This window comes from Serinus canaria, chromosome 5, assembly GCF_022539315.1.
Source record: "Serinus canaria isolate serCan28SL12 chromosome 5, serCan2020, whole genome shotgun sequence".
NCBI lineage: Eukaryota > Metazoa > Chordata > Aves > Passeriformes > Fringillidae > Serinus > Serinus canaria.
In genome coordinates this window covers 22,125,944-22,142,677 of record NC_066319.1, presented here as the reverse complement: position 1 = coordinate 22,142,677, position 16,734 = coordinate 22,125,944, and the positions used below count along the sequence as shown (strand labels likewise).

At 43.5% G+C, this 16,734-nt stretch overlaps 1 long non-coding RNA gene across 2 annotated transcripts; it reads right to left on the bottom strand.

Moving 5' to 3' along the window:
* Nucleotides 1-807: 807 nt before the first annotated feature.
* On the bottom strand, nt 808-15,162 carry LOC127059693 (uncharacterized). 2 transcript variants are annotated; one of them, XR_007777726.1, is made up of 4 exons: nt 15,028-15,162; nt 4,318-4,539; nt 4,046-4,188; nt 808-954 (listed from the first exon to the last, which is right to left on the bottom strand). It is a non-coding gene; the product is annotated as an uncharacterized LOC127059693 (long non-coding RNA). The 2 variants fall into 2 exon arrangements; XR_007777727.1 differs by lacking the exon at nt 15,028-15,162 and adding an exon at nt 8,255-8,360.
* Nucleotides 15,163-16,734: the final 1,572 nt, after the last annotated feature.

The window sequence follows — 16,734 nt, the reverse complement described above, 5'->3', positions numbered from 1 at the left end:
GTTGGATTCAGCAGGGTAAGTGTAGGCTCCCTCTAGTCCAAAGTAGGAATGCTCTCGCTGCCATGCTGAACCAAGTTGAAAATAGCTGATTTAGTTAAGCAGGGTCACATCTACATATAGTTAATGCTTTAAAATGAAGGATCTAGCTTGTCAAAAGCAGGAGAAGGTCAGTAAGGATGTTAGTAAACATTACTTCAAAAGCAGAGGCAAGATGACAGGGAGGAACCATGTGAGGGAGGGATCCAGGCACCAGCAGCAAGGAAGGAGAGTGCCAAGAGGGGAAGCAGGAGCTTGCAGGCACCTAGTGCAGGTGCTGAACCACATGGGAAGCTTTGTGTGCACAGCCCAGCTCACCAGGAGTGCCCCTGAGGGTGCAGGAGCTAAACAATTCTCAGAATTGGTGTACATATTACACAGCTTTTCCATTTCCCTCTTCCTGTGCTGCTATTCTCCCTTCCAAGACAATTCCTACAAGGGATAGCAGTTGCATTTTGCCCTCAGCTGCTTTGATTTTGGTCCCATTTCCTACTCTGTTGTGTCCCCTGAGGGCCACTACTACCCTGCTCTTCCCAACCCCACCCTATTTGTGCCCTTTCCTCTCAAGGTTTAATTTCCCTGACTTTGATCCTTTAATTGGCTATTTCCCGCTCTCAGCCATTAGCCTGCTTCCCTGTGTGCTGGCCAGCATCCCATTATTAATCTGCACTTTGAGAAAAGGGTAAATCATAGGACTGAAATGGCACCCAGGAGCACAGAACTGTGCTGTAAGGGGGCTGAGGAAGCCAGACATCCAGGAGCACATATTCCTTAATGAGGAGCACTTGCAGTCACTGTTAGATGAGGCTTTCTAATGAGCACCAATCTTCATCTTCCTTGTCTTAGTCCAGTAGTTTTGCAAGTTCTTGTAGCACCCAAGACTGTGCCATCTGCTTCAAAACAGAATGGTGAGAGCTCCTACAAGAAAGATTTTGTGGATAAAGATTGTAGCCACTGGCAGTGTCACAAAAAAACCAGCTCAAATACTTCAGTGTACTGTAGGATAAGGAGCTAAGACCAAATTGAAACCCTTATAAACTAATCACAGATATGCAACAGATAGTAAGGAAACCAATTTCTAGTATATGGGAATCACTGCCATTTCTTGTCTTTTAGAGAGGGAGATGCATAAGACTTGGAAGAAACTCCCTAAAATGTTGTAAATCCACCCTCAAGTTCCTTGTCTATCTTCCAGGTGAATGTCAGACAATGCTGGTGCCTTTCTCACTTTTCTGATATGAGCTGCCATTTTAATCAAACCCAGCATATTTGTAAAGTATCTCCCTAGAAAAATCCAATATGTAAAAGATTACCAGCCACTTCTCAAAACAATTATTTGGACTTGGAAAAATTTCCTTCATGATTCTGATGTCTTCAACTCACAAAGATGGGTGAGGAGAGAATAAGAGAATAAAATGAGAGAGCACCATAGTTTCTAAGGCAGCAGCAGGGAAGTAAAAAGGTAAGCTGAGATGAAAGGGAAAAGGGAAAGGGAAAAGGAAAGAACAAGAAAGGACCATGGGATGCAGAGCAGGGTAGAGAGCTCATTCTCTTATTTGACAGGCCAACAGCTAGATTTTTTCCTGAGAAGGATCAGCCCACCTCACAGCTGCTTAGAACATGAGTGGGGGATGGGAGGGGAAGCAGAAAAAATAGCAGCTCATTGCCAAGCAGAAATTGCACTGTAAACAGGCTGATGGGAATGTGCAAGATGGGATTTGCAGGCACGGCCATGCAATGTGAAGAAAGAAGTCATTTTCTGAAAGGTGGGAAAGGCCACTGAAGACAGTTCAGGTGTTCAGTGTGATCTTCTTTCTTCCAAGTTAATACACACAATTAGGAAAAAGGAAAATTTCAGTAAAAGAAAATGGCAATGAAGTTATTATTTTTATAGGAACAGCTACCCCATTGGTGCTTACACTCACAGTTTTGGGTCCCCCTGACCTTCAGTTGCATGCTGTCCCTTCAGTGCACTTGGGCAGTGACCCAAGACCAAACCCACAGCACACTTGCCACCAGAAAGCTGTTTCCTAAGACACTTCCAGCCATTGCAACAAATCTTCTGGACAGTAGATTTCACGGGTCTGCTAACTGTGTGTATTTCTGTTTGGGACCATGTAAAAGCACAGACTGTTCATCATTCAAGGTTTTGCTTTGCTGTCATGATATCACTGTCTGGGACTGATATTTTTGGTGATGGCCAGAAACAGCAATAACATACTTTTCCTCATGTTTTGATTATACAGGAAGAACTTACACGATAACACTGACTGAATTTCAGAAAGAGAACTAGTCAAGTTACTTTGAAATAAATTTCTAAGTAAAAACCTATAAATTGGGGTTTTAAAACTTTATAAAGAAAATAAATACTTGTAGGAAATTTGATAATTACAAATATTTATAAAAAGCAGGTAAAATCCTCAGCTTCCTTTTTTTCTCTTTTTAGTAAGAAAAACTGAAAGTGAGAAGAAGAGAAAAAACAGACAGACTTTAAAAAGTGAATATTCATGTTTAACTTTGAAATGTAATTCTAATCTTAAAACAAAACTATTTTAATATTTTAGACAAATGTATGAATGTTTTGTTTACGAAACTCCATCTTGGAGGGAAAGAAGCATGAACAAAACTTTCAAAAAGACATTTGTAGACAAGGTATGACTTTTCAGATAGTGTCACTATTTCCTATTTTCAATTTAAAAGTCCAGCAGCAGAGATGAAACAATTTTCCCCAGAAAATCACGTAAAACTGAAGTGCACAAGGTGAGAATTGTTTGGAGTCACAGAGATGGACACCAGCTCTCTGATAGTGTCCTAAGACAACTGGTGGCATTCTGTAAAAAGGGCTTCAAGTTGTGTTTATGTGAACTGACAGCAGTTAGAAGTACATTTCATCCTTATCTATCAACTCTAAAGCTGATTTAACTGGATAGAAGACCATTTTCCTGGAGGGCTGCTGCCCAAGTTGTGCTCAGACGAGCAAATGCAGACTTCATGTGGCCTGAACCACATACAGACATTTGCAACAGTGCAAACTGCATGCAGAGTGTTTTTCTATCCAGAATGGCAGCATTTTACATTTTCTTGCACATCTTCAGAAGAAAGGAGTCCACAGGTTCAGGGCAACAAAGAATTTAATAGAGAGAGTGTCTGTGACAGGGGGAGTGCAATTATTATGATTTACAACACTGTCAGGATTAACATGTCTTTTTAACAAAACGTGCAAAGGAATCTTAAGCTATTAAACTGTCTAGCTCCTAGCTATTATATTTGATCCATAAACAGTACCTTCAACAGTACAGTGCCCTCTAGCACTGTAATAAAGTATCAACCATTAGTTAATACTCACCCTCCAAATTGCTACTTAGAAGCCTCTTTAGGTCCTCCCATTCAAAAACTCATCAAAAAAGAACAGTTGATTCTGAAAGGGCTGCAGCCCCATTTAGAATCAGTGTTTGACTGTCTTCAAACTGTTAACTCTTCCTCAGCCCCAGGGGAAGCAATACTATCACTCATATTTTACTGGTTTCTAAATTAATTTTGTGATTAATCTTCCCCTGGAGTTTTCAACAGCTCCTTATAAAAATGCAGGTTACTCCCTGAAACAGGAAAGGCAGTAATTGAGAAGTGGGAGAGTTTAGGAAACCATGTTTTTGAAATAATAAACTTCAGTGATGCACTTCTAACTGCTTCTTGAGTTGCTGGTCCTGCTGCATCACTGTGGAACTTCAAGCCTCTCTCAGGTTCAGTTTCTTGGTATTTGGAACTTCTTTGTAGATACAGGCATGGACCTTATAATTGTATTCACACAGAACCACTCACCCAGATGCTGCTGCATGGAACGGGGGCTACAGAGACAGAAGTTGTTCTGTGCCTTTCCCCAGGTACTTGTTTTGGCAAGATACATTAGGCTGTGCCTTTGAGCTCCCATCAGTACTTTCCCCCAGTCCTGTTTTGACTGTAGACCAAAGAAGAATGGATAAGATATGACACAGAAAAAATATTTTCTCACCTTTTATTCCAAATGTCAATGATATGGGTGTCATGCACAGCAGATTATATCTATGCCTAAAAGCAGCAAGCCACTCGAGGGAAATTGCACTAATTAAGTATACAGGCTGATTGTTGTCTCACTTAGTTCCTGTCAGTTCTGCCCTGAAAGAGGACACAAAGAAGAGATTGTGGAGACTTCAAGAAGCGTGGATGAGTTTTTCCCACAGTTTAGGATACTTACATGTTGGAAAGTCAGGAATCAGATCCCTTGCTGTATTCTTCCTCCCTTACCTGCTTCATCTTAGAAGTCAGGGCCTGTCACTCCAAGCAAAGTCCATTCAGTCAGTGTGGTGGGAACTCTTGGCAGTCAAGAGAATCTCTGAGCAGCAGGAGTCAGTCATCCCCAGGTAATAAGCTACTCCATTTGCAGATTGGAAAAGGACACAGAGATTGCTCCAGTGGTGCTGGCATCAGAATCTCAGGGATTAGGAGGAATGCAGAATATGACAAGGGCTTTGGAAGTAAAAAAGGAAATCACAGCCAGAAAAGCCCTCCTCACATGGCCTCCTTCTATCTCCTCCAGTGGCCTGTAAGATGCTTTTGTTTCAGCCTCTGTTTTCAGCCTCTTTGGTCAGAAAAAGAGGAGCAGCTGAAAACTACTTTTCTAAAGGCTGTGGTAAGTTTGGCCCAGTTCACATGAAAGACAACCAGAGCAATTCCTATTTTTTGCTGGAAGGCTTCCCTCACATGAACTGCAAGATCTCTGAAGTGCTGTCAGTGTTATTTGGAAATAAAAACTATAAGGAGGTTGTATTTTAAAGCACTCTGTGTGTAGAACCCTGTGAATACATGTGCAGAACCCTGTGAGATGCTGTACCTATTGTACAGTTTGCATCACTCATTAATGCATTGAGGCTGGGACTGCTGTCAACTGACTTTCCATAAACCCAATACATTTAAACAATCCCACAAAAGGCACATATGACCTCTAAAATACTTTATCACATGGAACTATTTTGAAATAAATCATGTGCTACTGGTGCTAGCTAGTGAACTTTGAAGTTGTGATATTACATATGAAAAGCCGATCTTGTCTTTCAAATGTCTCCCTCCATCTCTGATGCAGGGTTTTCCTTTCCCTGGAAGCTTGAACACCACCAAAAAACTTGCCTTAGTGCAAAGGAGGTGATCAGTGTTCCAAATCAAGCCTTTAACCTCTTGGATGCATTTCAAAAATACACTGTGGTGAGGGATGTTGGTTTTATTAGTACAAGCTCGGTATGCCCTGCACATCCCAGTTGTAGCTTCGCCAGATGCAAGGTGTCAGAGCAGCAGGAGAGGCTGCTCTGCAAGGGCTGAGGGTGACAGCAGGGCAGTGCTCCCACCCACGAGTGCAGGGCAGCAGAGCATGTCCAGTGGCTCTAATCAGGGCTGGACTCCTGCCAGCAGTTGCCACACAAGTCCACAGAGGCAAGGCAGCTCTCAAGCCAGGCTATGAATTCCAGTCACTGGGTCAGGGACCAGGGGGTAGGAACGTGGTCAGGCATATCTGCAACATAGCTGCAGTAAGGACAAGGGGCCTGAGCTTAACAGTGCCTCTCACCTCCCTCCCAGGCCCCTCCAGGGGGGCACCCTGTGTGACAGATCTCACACAGCTTGTTTCACAGCCTCTCACCCCAGCTTGCAGCTGCACTCAGCAGACCTGCTCCTGGGCACAGGCAGCCAAAACCCTTCCTAGGGGCAGGGAGTGTTGCAGTGCCTGTTGGTGCACTCTGCCATAGGAAGGCAGCTCTTCCTAATCTCAGGAGGTGGTAAATGTGAAATCAGTGGAGGCTATACCTCCACCAACCAGTGCCCAGTGCCTGAGGATGAGTTATTTTATAACAGTCCAGAAAACAATACAAAGCTGAACTGAACAAAATGTCCAGAACAAGTAAGCAAACAGAAAAACATCTGTAGCATGTTATGGAGACACTCATAGAGTCACCCACATCCACACCCATTCACACAACACATCTGAGGTCATTACAGAATCCTATTTGTTTCTGCAAAAGAGAAAGAGAAAAATGTGTGAAGTTTCCTTCTTGATGCATGTTTAGAATCTCTGACTCAACTTCCTCCCACTCTCCATTTGGTTTGACTCAACTCAGTACACCTTTCTCCTGCATCAACCATTTAAGTAGCAAAACGGTCTCGGCTACTTCAGCACACTCATCCAGGACACCTAATAGCTACTAAGAAAGCTCCTGTAGCAAACTTGAAATCAGGGACAGCCTCCTGATACCAACACCACAAAATACAAGAGATATTGCAAAACACCCTGGACACTAACCCTGGGAAATATTATAACTAAATGCAGGCTGGGTGCTGAAGAGTATCTTCTTTGCCGCAGGGAGAAAATAAAACACAGCCCTTACAGAGTATATCCAGTCATTCTCAAGCAAAACCATCTGGCTCAGTCCTTGTCATTGTCCAGACAGGACTTCAGGACTGTGCATCAGCACTGGTATCCAGATTCAGAATATTTGCCACTCCTGTGACACCATGCAGGCAATATTTCTCAGGTGATGGCACAGACAGACACTGAGAAGGTGAGGCAGCTAATTAGTGACAAGCATTAAGACTGTTTCGTCACAGTCCCTTTGCAGACTCAGATTCAGATACGAAACAAACTCAAAGTCAAGTGAGACTTGGAGATTAGCATCTCCCTGGCTGTTATTGATGTGTTTCACATTCAAAGCAATAAAAACTGAAACACTCAGCACTCCAGACACATTGCAGATTTCTAGGCCGAGGAAAGAAACCTGAAGGGAGTCACGAAATTAATCTCTTGTCAGAAATGAGAAATGTTATCAATTTTGTCAGTGGGGAAACCCACCTAATGCCTGCTCAAACAGCATTTGACTCTAGCTTGTTTCTTCCAAAGTTTTGAGATAATCTTGAAACCATGCAAAAGAAAAGGCACCAAGAAAGAGAAGTGGGAAGCAGAGCAATGGTACAAATTTATTCTTTTGGTGAATAATATCTCTGTGCAAACTCTGACTCCATGGCTGCTGAAGTAGCACACCATGGCAGGAGGAAAAGGCACTAGAAAAACAAGGGAAGGAAAACAAATAGTCCTATCTCACTCAACACCACCCAAGACTATAAAAGAAGGGAAGAGGGTTCTCCTGAGCTTGGTACATCCCTCTGTAGTGGGAAGGTCACAGGACAGATTTTAAAAGTTCCTGACCTGGAGGCCTTCCTGCTCTTTGAGGGCCTCTCTTTCCACATTGTGCTATTCCAGAAAACAGAGACCACGTCTCATAGTTGCTTTAAACACTAAGTCAAGATCAGGGTATTAGAAAAGCTGTTAAATGTTAACAGGAAAAAATGCTTAGTATTTTTAGGAGTTTCCTCAACTTGGGAGGGGAAAGGTTAAATTAGTAGGTTCACTGATGAAGAAAAACCACTGTCAAACATAGCCTAAAGGATTATTTTACGGCTAATCAGTGGATTTTATTGTAATCTGAATTAAAAACACGCTGCTGGATATCAAAGCACACAGGCTTTATCGCTGAGCAGGGCTATCTGTAGCAGGGACCACAAGAACTGAAAAACAAGACTTCAAATGTAAGGCTTATTCTATCCAATTAATTCAGCCTACAGAAGAGAAGTTTTAGAGGTGACATAATTGCTGAATATAGGGATTTACACACAGAAAAGCATTTAATAAGTGGAGGAGGCAAGCAGACAGGCGTTTCAGTCTTTCTTTCAGAGGCATAATGTGAACCAACAATTGCAAGTTCAACAAGAAAAGTTCTTTCTTATTTAAATAAGTTGTAATTTCTGGGAAGTCAGGACTACTACAGCATAACAGTAACAGTGGAGGTCACCATCTTTTGGAGTCTTTTTGACAAGACTATAAATCTTTTGTATGTAAAAACACATACATATTACCTAGCTTCAGGGGGAAAACTGCAAAGGGCATGTTCAAGTTGGCTCCTTCCCTCACAAAGTCAAGATACCTCAGTGGTGCATTCACCCTTCAAGGCAGACAGAAGTTTGGGATGGGGCTGGCGGCAGAGCAGCCTGCAGGAGCACCTTTTGTACGCCTGTCAGCAAGTGGCCCAGGCATTGTGTGAGCAGCCAGCACCCAGTGCCCCCAGCTACCCTTGCACACGGGAGACAGCAGACCAGCAGCTTCAAAGGTCTAGAAGGATATTAAGATCAGCCCAGAACAACTCACCCAATGAAGGGATCGTGTATCTCCCTCTGAAGCATTTGGCAGTGGCCAGAGACAGCATACCAAAGGAGACAGCTTCCTGGGCAGGCGCAGTCTGGCAGGCGCTGCAGCCTTGGCACGGGCTGAGCAGCACACAGGGTGTCCTTGGAGGTCTCCTATGCATGCAGCGACCAGAGCTGACCCTACTTAATTTATGAGCTCGTCTGAGATCACAGCCTCATGTATTATGGCTCCAGGCTCCATTGAAATGAACTTTATTAAAATAAATTCCAGCTGCTTGGAAGGAGTTAGAGAAATGACAGAAAGAAGGCGAACTCCTCCATTCCCATACTCACTGACAGCAGAAAAAGAAATAGTTACTGGAGACCGAGCAAAATTCAGCTGGCTCACATTGAAGGGGCATGAGAAAAGGATCTAGTCAAAGAACGAGCCATTTTGATAAAATGAGATGGTTACAAATACCAAGGCAGAACTCCCAGCTAGGCAACAGGCTTAAAGCAGAGAGACAGAAGGACAAAGGGTCAGGAGGGCACCTGATAAAGCTTCTGACTGAAGGTGGGATACATTTTAATAAATCAGATTCATTTGCAAGGGGTCTTGAATGCTTGTACCTTTCCTGTTTTGTCTGTTCCCTGGCCTTTGGTCTGCTGTATTTCCTTCCCCAGGATGCCTGTGGGCTGTTAATGGAGAATATTAGGGAGCAGCACCAGGATGTACCTCACTCAGCCTGTTGTTGCCAGCAGCCTACATGCCCATTACTGTCCCCTTTTCGGTAGATGCTCTTTTTATCTTGCTTGGCTCCTGGGGAATTTCAAAAGGATGAAATTTCTAATGAATCCTGGCAGTCTTGCCCAGCCACAACTAATCAGAATTGCAGTCTGGTAAGGATCTCAGAAGAAAAACTCCAGTTTTCTGCCCTTTCATGGGTCAGCAGTGAGGAGATTAAATCTAGACCCGACCAGAGCAGCAGAATTGCTCTCCTTGGACATAGGGTCACCCACTCCCACCTCAGGTATTGACACTGAAACTGGAGCCCACTGGAGTTCCAATAGGAGCACCTAAGCTTTCAGGAGCCAGGGACATGAGACATTAGCAGTGCTTATGTGACCTTGTCCCCATTCCTACCTTTCTGCTTCCCAGCAATGAATTCACAGATTTCCCCAGTTTTAACCAGCATTACCAGCAGCCTGCTTTCCTCAAGAAATTCCAGACTCCTTACAAGGATTTTTTGATAGTGGTGGAAACAGCCTTTTTCACCTCATGTCAGGCATCACAGACAATGTGAGCAATACCTTACCTGAGGTTCCTGGATCCACCTACAGTGCCAAAAAAACCCAAAAAACCCCCAACAAAAAAACCCCTAAACCCACCCCAAACTAGAAGCCTGGGATCAATGAAGTTCAGTGACGTTAGTTAGTTCAGTGACGTTAGTTAGTTCAGTGAAGTTAGATAGTTAGTTCAGTGAAGTGGAAAGAACACATCTCCAGTATACTCAGCAAAGCAAAACCATTTGCCAGATAATCCTGTAAATCAGGAAGATCTGGAGATGTTCAACAGTTTAATGGCTTGCACTGCCACTGAGGGAAGGATATCACACCTCAGTAAGAACAGGTTCCACTGAAGGAGAGGAGAACGTTCTGTTTCAGCAGTAATTTCACTTCATGTCAGCTCTGTAGCAGGGGTTTCATGTGAATAGTGTAGCTGAAAGCCATTAGACTTCTCCTCATGCTATCATCAACCACTTTTGGCAAGGCCTGTTAAACAGAGTAACTTTCAGAATGAGCCAGAAATAGGGCCTGTGGAACAGATTCTTCAGATCACAAATGTTAAACCATGGAAATGGATTGGTGACAAAAAGGGTGGAGGGGAAAGAGAGAAGTTTCCACACACTATTTTTTTCCCCCCATCACTACCACACATGTGGTCTACACCCCTACATATGTTTGCCACAAGTGTAGCCCAAGAGACATTCCAGATCTTACTCAAGAGCTGAAACCTGGAAGAACCTGCCAAGTCTGAGAATAATCAAAGGGCAGGGTGACAGTGTGTGGTGAGTGTAATGGAGTCACCCATGCTTAGATTCCACAGATGAGGGTCAGAGAGGTACCAGTGGCCCTGCAGCAATGACTCTGATCTGTAGTCTGAGGCTCTCTTCAGCGGGCACTGAAGGGCTCACCTCCCAGCTCAGATTGGGTTTTCAGCTGTGACTAGGCTGTCAGTTTAGGCACCCCAGGTGTGCTCCCTAAGTTAGAGATGAAGTGTGCTTTGGGGAGCACTTGGCTTTGAAAGAAGGTTCTTTGAGTTTTATGGCTCCTTCCTTTCTTGCCTCTACTTCTGTCTCTCTCCCCACTACCACTGGATTGGTTTACCAATTTTCACAGAAACATTCTGGGCATGAAAGAAAATGCCTCTTCACTTAGCTAAATCCAAAGTGTGCCAAGATAGACGGTTGCTGAAGAGTGAACACCATGTCACGTCATGTCAGATCAGAAATAAGGAAGCAAAATTTTTTAGCAAAAAGAAAAAAATTAAATACAGCAAGAGGGTTACCATGGGACACAGCTTTCATGCTCGTACAATTCTTCTAAAAATTAAAATTATACATCTATGTTTCATAGAGAGATTTAGGAAAAAAAAAGTTTGTAAGTTTGATAGACTTGGAGAAATATCTTTGAAATTCCTGAGGAGATATTACAGAAAATCAGGAATACAAATGTAAGTACTAACACACTACTGGTGACATAAGTTAATTTAGGAAGACCTATTAGGAGAATGAGATAAGTAAAATAACACATTTATATATCACAAATGTTTGTGTACTTGATTTAAAAGACAGCTAAGGATTTAGTGGGCCTTGGGATACAGGCTGGGGATTTTTATAAAGCTATAAATGAAAAGGGAGAAGAAAGGAGAAACACATTTCAATTTTATATACCCAGGACTGAGACTGGAGCTAACTAAATACAGAGTAACAGAACAGTGCTCCCAAATAGCCACTGTCACATGGGGGCCTGGCAGGTAACATATGGAATTGTCAGATGGAAAATGACCCACCAATTTTTGGCTTCAGTAGAACTTTTTTCCCAATAGAGTAAGAGCAGTAACTAAATAAAAATTCATGGAATAGGCTGAATGATGCAGGTCCACATCTTATCAGAGCTGGTGCCTATGTTCAAATGATGAATTAGTTTTGGCAACTGAATTTGGAAATTTATTGCTGTTTTTATTTTCCTTCAGTGGAAGAAAGACGAGCAGTTGGAAAGGAAGCCTATAAATCTTAACATTAGAGAGGGGAAAGGGCAAGGTGTTTTACATACATACAGGGGCTAGACAAGAAAATGTTTTTTTCTAGACACAAAGAGCAATGTGCAACAGATTTCTTTTGAAGATTTTTCATTTATTGAAAAATAGAAAAAAATATTCAGTGCACATCCCCTTTGTTCTTTTAATCCCAGGTTTTATTAATTTTCACTGAAAAATCTGTAGGCATTTCAACATGAATAAAAACCTACAGCTAATTTTACACAAAAAAAGTGATCACAGATTTTTGCCAGAAAGAGGAAATCACAAAAGAAAGCAAACCTCTCTACCTCTTTGGAAGATGAAATAACCATCATGGGATGAGAAGAGTTTGGGAATCAGCTCACCCTTAGATGAACTATCTGACCCAAACAGTGGTTTGCTGCTCTCCACTATGGATGACAGATGGGGAATGCACAGTCCCAATGGGGAAGTAGCCAAGTAGAACAAGGCTGCTGAAAGGGTGATGGGAGCAGCAAATGTAAATGATAAAAAATCCTGACATCAATTGAAAGCAGTCTGAGGAGCTCCAGCCTGCACAGGAAAGAACAAAAAGATGCAGCAGATATTTAACTGTTCTCATAAAACTTTCCATTGGCTATTTGCAGTGATTCCTCCTATCCCTGGGCAAGATGAACAAAATTGCCTAATTAAGTCCACATCTTTGAAAGTCCCAATTAAACCAGCTCCTCATCTTCTCTTGCTGAGAGGCACCCTGCATTCTCTGATTGAAGCTGGTGGCAGCATTTAATGTAGGATGCTCAGAGCCTATGGCTAAAAGTTAGAAGCTCTGAGAATCTCTCCTGTGCCTGTGAATGTGGGATGGAGCTGGTAAGCAGCAGGCTCTAGAAGGAACATGGACACTTTAGTTTGAAATGAGCCATTGAGGAAGTTCACAAACTCTCTGGTAATAGCAGGTGATGAGGATAATAGGGGCTGGCAGAAGCTTCAGAGGAGCTTTGCCTCTTACCTTGGCAAGCACAAGGGAAACTCCCTTCTCTGCCTCCTCTTTCCCTTAAACAAAACAACCCCCCCTCAGAGCATTTTGGAAAGGAGTCTTAGTGCACTAGGATGACAAGGCATTCTGCAACACGGGTCTGAGGACCTTCTTCCAAGAAAGAAATCCTCATACCCACAGATTGCAGGAACTTGAGCCCTTTTCATATCAAAGCAGCTTGCTCAAGGGCCTTCAAAGTGCATTCTCCAGTCCAAGGCCTAATGGAGTTGGAAACCTTCATGGAATGAGAAAAGACAAATTTCTGCCAAAGAGCCCCACTCCCTGGATTTTTAAGAGATCAAAATGTTTCAAGCTGCTAGGTCTGCAACTAAATATGGGATAAAATGGGATATTTTATCCCACTAACAACACTGCCTTCACACTCCTTTTTCTTCAAGTCCCTAGTTTAAGACGGATTAGAGCAGTGGGAGGTGAGGGAGGGAGAAAAAGTACTGAAAGGAGAAAATCTGCTAAAAGACAAAGCAATGACATTTTAGACAATGGAAATCTGAAATTAAATACAATTGTATAATTGGAGTAAGGCAGGATCAAATATTTCTGATTTATTACACAGCTTGACTCTTGATTTTCAAGGATATAGAATCAGCACTCTGATATATTGTGTGACTCACAGAAAAACAGTTCCAACTTGAAACTGTAGGACAATGGTGACAAAATCAACAGCTAATTACTCTGCAAAACCCCATATAAGATTTTGGGGTGTGATTTCTGATCAAGATCAGAACAGCTTGTGGTTGAGGTGAAGCCTTAGATCATGCCAAACTTTTTTTTCCTGATCTTAGTTTTAAATCCAGTCCAGCAACCACTTGCCTCATCAAGCCTCATGCATTTACCAAAACCTTCACCAACCCCTCTCTTAAAACTACAAACCCTGAATAAATCCCCAAAACTCCTATTAGTTTTCAAACTCTCCTAAATGCTTCCCAAGCCTAGCCTCACCTAAGGCTGTCCTGACTGGTACCTAAATATCCATGGCCCTTCTTGGAACCAGCCTTTATTCCTGTCCTGTAGGCAAGGAAAGGCAGAACAGAATGACAAAACTTAATCCCAGCCCAAATCCTGGCAGCATGTCAGACTGGTTCTCTGGGCACTCTGATAGCAGCCCTGCTATCTGGGCAGGCTCAGCCTCAACAGCACAAATACAGGTTCTTATAAAAAAATGGAGACAGATCTTCTACTAGGACCTGTTGCAATAGAAATGGGGTAATGGCTTTAAACGGAATGAGGGTAGATTCAGATCACATCTAAGAAGAGATGTTTTTACAATTCTAGTGCCAAAACACTGGAACAGGTTGGCCAGAGGGGTGGTAGATATACCTTTACTAGAAACATTCAAGGCCAGGCTGGATGGGGCTCTGAGCAACCTGCTCTGGTTGAAGATGTCCCTGCTCATTGAAGGGGGTTGGAAGTAGTGGACCACCAATCTAAACTCCTCTATGATGATCCTATGCAATATACTCCTAAAAAGCCCTTAACAAGATTATCAAAACATTCTCTGCTTCTGTTAACAAACTGTCTGCTATAAACAGGTGAGCTTCACATTTTTAATAAACTTTCATTTGTCCTTGCACGGATCCTAACCATAGTCTTCCACTGTCAGTGAGGCAGGCTTTCCTCTACTGATGGAATCTGACAGCAGCTGTAAGCACTACAAGCCTTCCAGTATCCTGAAATATGCCATACTCTCAACCTTCTGATGCTCAGCTTTTATCCTTACAGGATACAGCTCTGCATATCATACACCGATTACATGGGCTACTGCAGTCCTCTGCCTGCAAACAACAGTCAGCAAAGCTGTTATAAGGTCCTGTTGGCAGTAACACAAGGATGTGACAGAAGTTCTCTTGGTCTGGGAGAATCAAGGGTTGAGCATGAAGCACTTGCTCGGGACATTCCATCATTTTGTCAGAAGCTAGCAGACTAACCCTTCCCACCAAGCAGGTTTCAGGGTAGAGACAAAGAGACTGCTTTCTCCTCTACTTCTGCTTTACCCTCCCCTTTGCTACTGGAGCATAGGAGTCCTCAGCATGGCTTGTGAGGAGTTCAAGAGGAGGGGAGAAGATCTCATTACCATTTTGCTGCCTATTAAAGAGTGAGACAATCAAGCGGTGGTAAAGAGTAAATAGCTGTATGCAATTATGAGAATCGCCAGACATCTCATTTCATGTCAGGCAAGACTATTGCCTAATAGGATGACAATATAATCCTGCTGTTGCCTTGCTCAGATGAGAGAGACTTGAGCTAATTAGCTTCCACTATAGCCAGGCATGAAATTGCCAACTTTATTTTATGATAGCCATCTGAACTGTGATGTGCTTTCTGCATCTTCTCAGCACATAAAAGCTGGTGTAACCAGCTTCACTACTCTAATAAAGTGCAAGCTCCTCCCTAATGACCACAGGGATACTGAGGGAAATCTAAGAGAAAACAAGAGAAGGTTCCCAAATCCCAGACATACCTCTGCTGCGGAGCCTTGGTCCCTGGAAGGACATCTCGCCACTTCTGCTCACAGCTCACCAGTGTTAGGAGATTCCCTACAGCCAAGGGACTGGACCCCAGAGCATTCTGCAGCCAGACCTTCTCATTAAGTTTTGGTATTCATTAGCCAAAGCAGGAAACGCTGGGGACTCCGGGAAGAGGCAGCAAGCGTGAGAACCAATGTTCAATCTCGGTGTTACAGGAGGCAGGAGATTGTTTTCATAACATCTGTGGTGAGACTGTATAAAGCAATAGACAGACTGCCAATCCTTGGAACTACTCAAAAGGCAACTCTGGCAACCTCTCAGATTGTTTTATAAACAATGGGTTTCAAACTGATCCCGAAGTTAATGGGAAAGGCAACAGAGTCGCTTAAGGATAAAGGTGCTGTGGTTTCTGCATTCCCTGCTGACTGCTTCCACAACAGCAGCCCCACACTGCAGTGCTCACACTCAGGCACAGAGGTTCTGTTCATCCATCTCTCACTGCTGGCAAGAACCAGTGTGGCAAACCTCACTGTCAGGTGGTTTTGACACCTCACTGCAGCTGAAATGCAGCCTACCTGTCTTTTAAGTCCCAGTCTCCTGAGAACAACTCTTCCAGAGAAATTTTTTTCCTGCATCCCCCCCATGGCTGGCTGCAACTCGTCCTGCTTCATGGCCAGACCACAGCTTGGCATTTGCTCAGCAAACCAACCTACCTGGCCATGCTGGCTGGCTCCTCAGGACAGGGCACTGCACTGTGGGAGCCCATTTCTGTCACTGCCTTGTCAGGCCAAACCCCACACCACCATTCTCTGTCCCAGACACCTCCCTCACCTTCATGTGCCAAGGCCTCCCCCTCCTCCTCAGGCAGTTCCTTCCTAAGAGTGCAGCTCACCTTCCAGAGGCTCCCACACTGCCCAGCCCACCTTCCACACCACCTCACTTCCACAGGTTCACACAGACCCGGGACTCATGCATTTCCACATAAAAACCAAACAAGACCAAAAAAAACTCCTTCAAAAACACCCACCAAACCTCACACAAGAGCAGCAGTGGCTGCATCATTTCAGCTTCTCCCCCACCTCTCCCAGCCCCACAGCACACAAGGAGATATTAGGTCCCACCAAGCCCCAGAGTGACACCAGGGACACACCTGCTGCCATGCAGGCACTGAAGTCAAGTCCTGTGCTAAACTGTACTCAGGTCCCAGGTGACTGGGAATGCACTGGTCTTGAGGAAAGGTATCCACTGATTTCTGCAGGCAGCTTCCCTCATGGAGCCCACCTCACTTGGCTCTGCCCTGCTTTGTTCTGCAGCTCGGAAGAACTGCCCACAGTGGTCTAGAGAAAACTCTCCAAAATAGAGAGTGCTCAGGTGTCAGTGTCTTTGCCCAAGTAAAACGTGACAGGATGACAGGAAACAGCCTCAAGTAGCACTGGGGAGTGGGGAAGAAAGGGGATTAGATTGAACAATAGGAAAAAATCTTCATTGAAAGGGTTGGCAAACATTCCTCACTCTATCCCACCTCAGAAGACCAACACACCTTGGTTTTGGGTCACAAGCGTAGAATATAGCTTTATAATCCTACTTTGTTCAATCCCAAGTCTTTTACATATTTTTTACTATGAGGTAACCACTGAGAAAGCAGAAGAAATCCCTCAATCAGAAGTTATTCAATTATTTTCAGTCTGTTTATGCAGAAG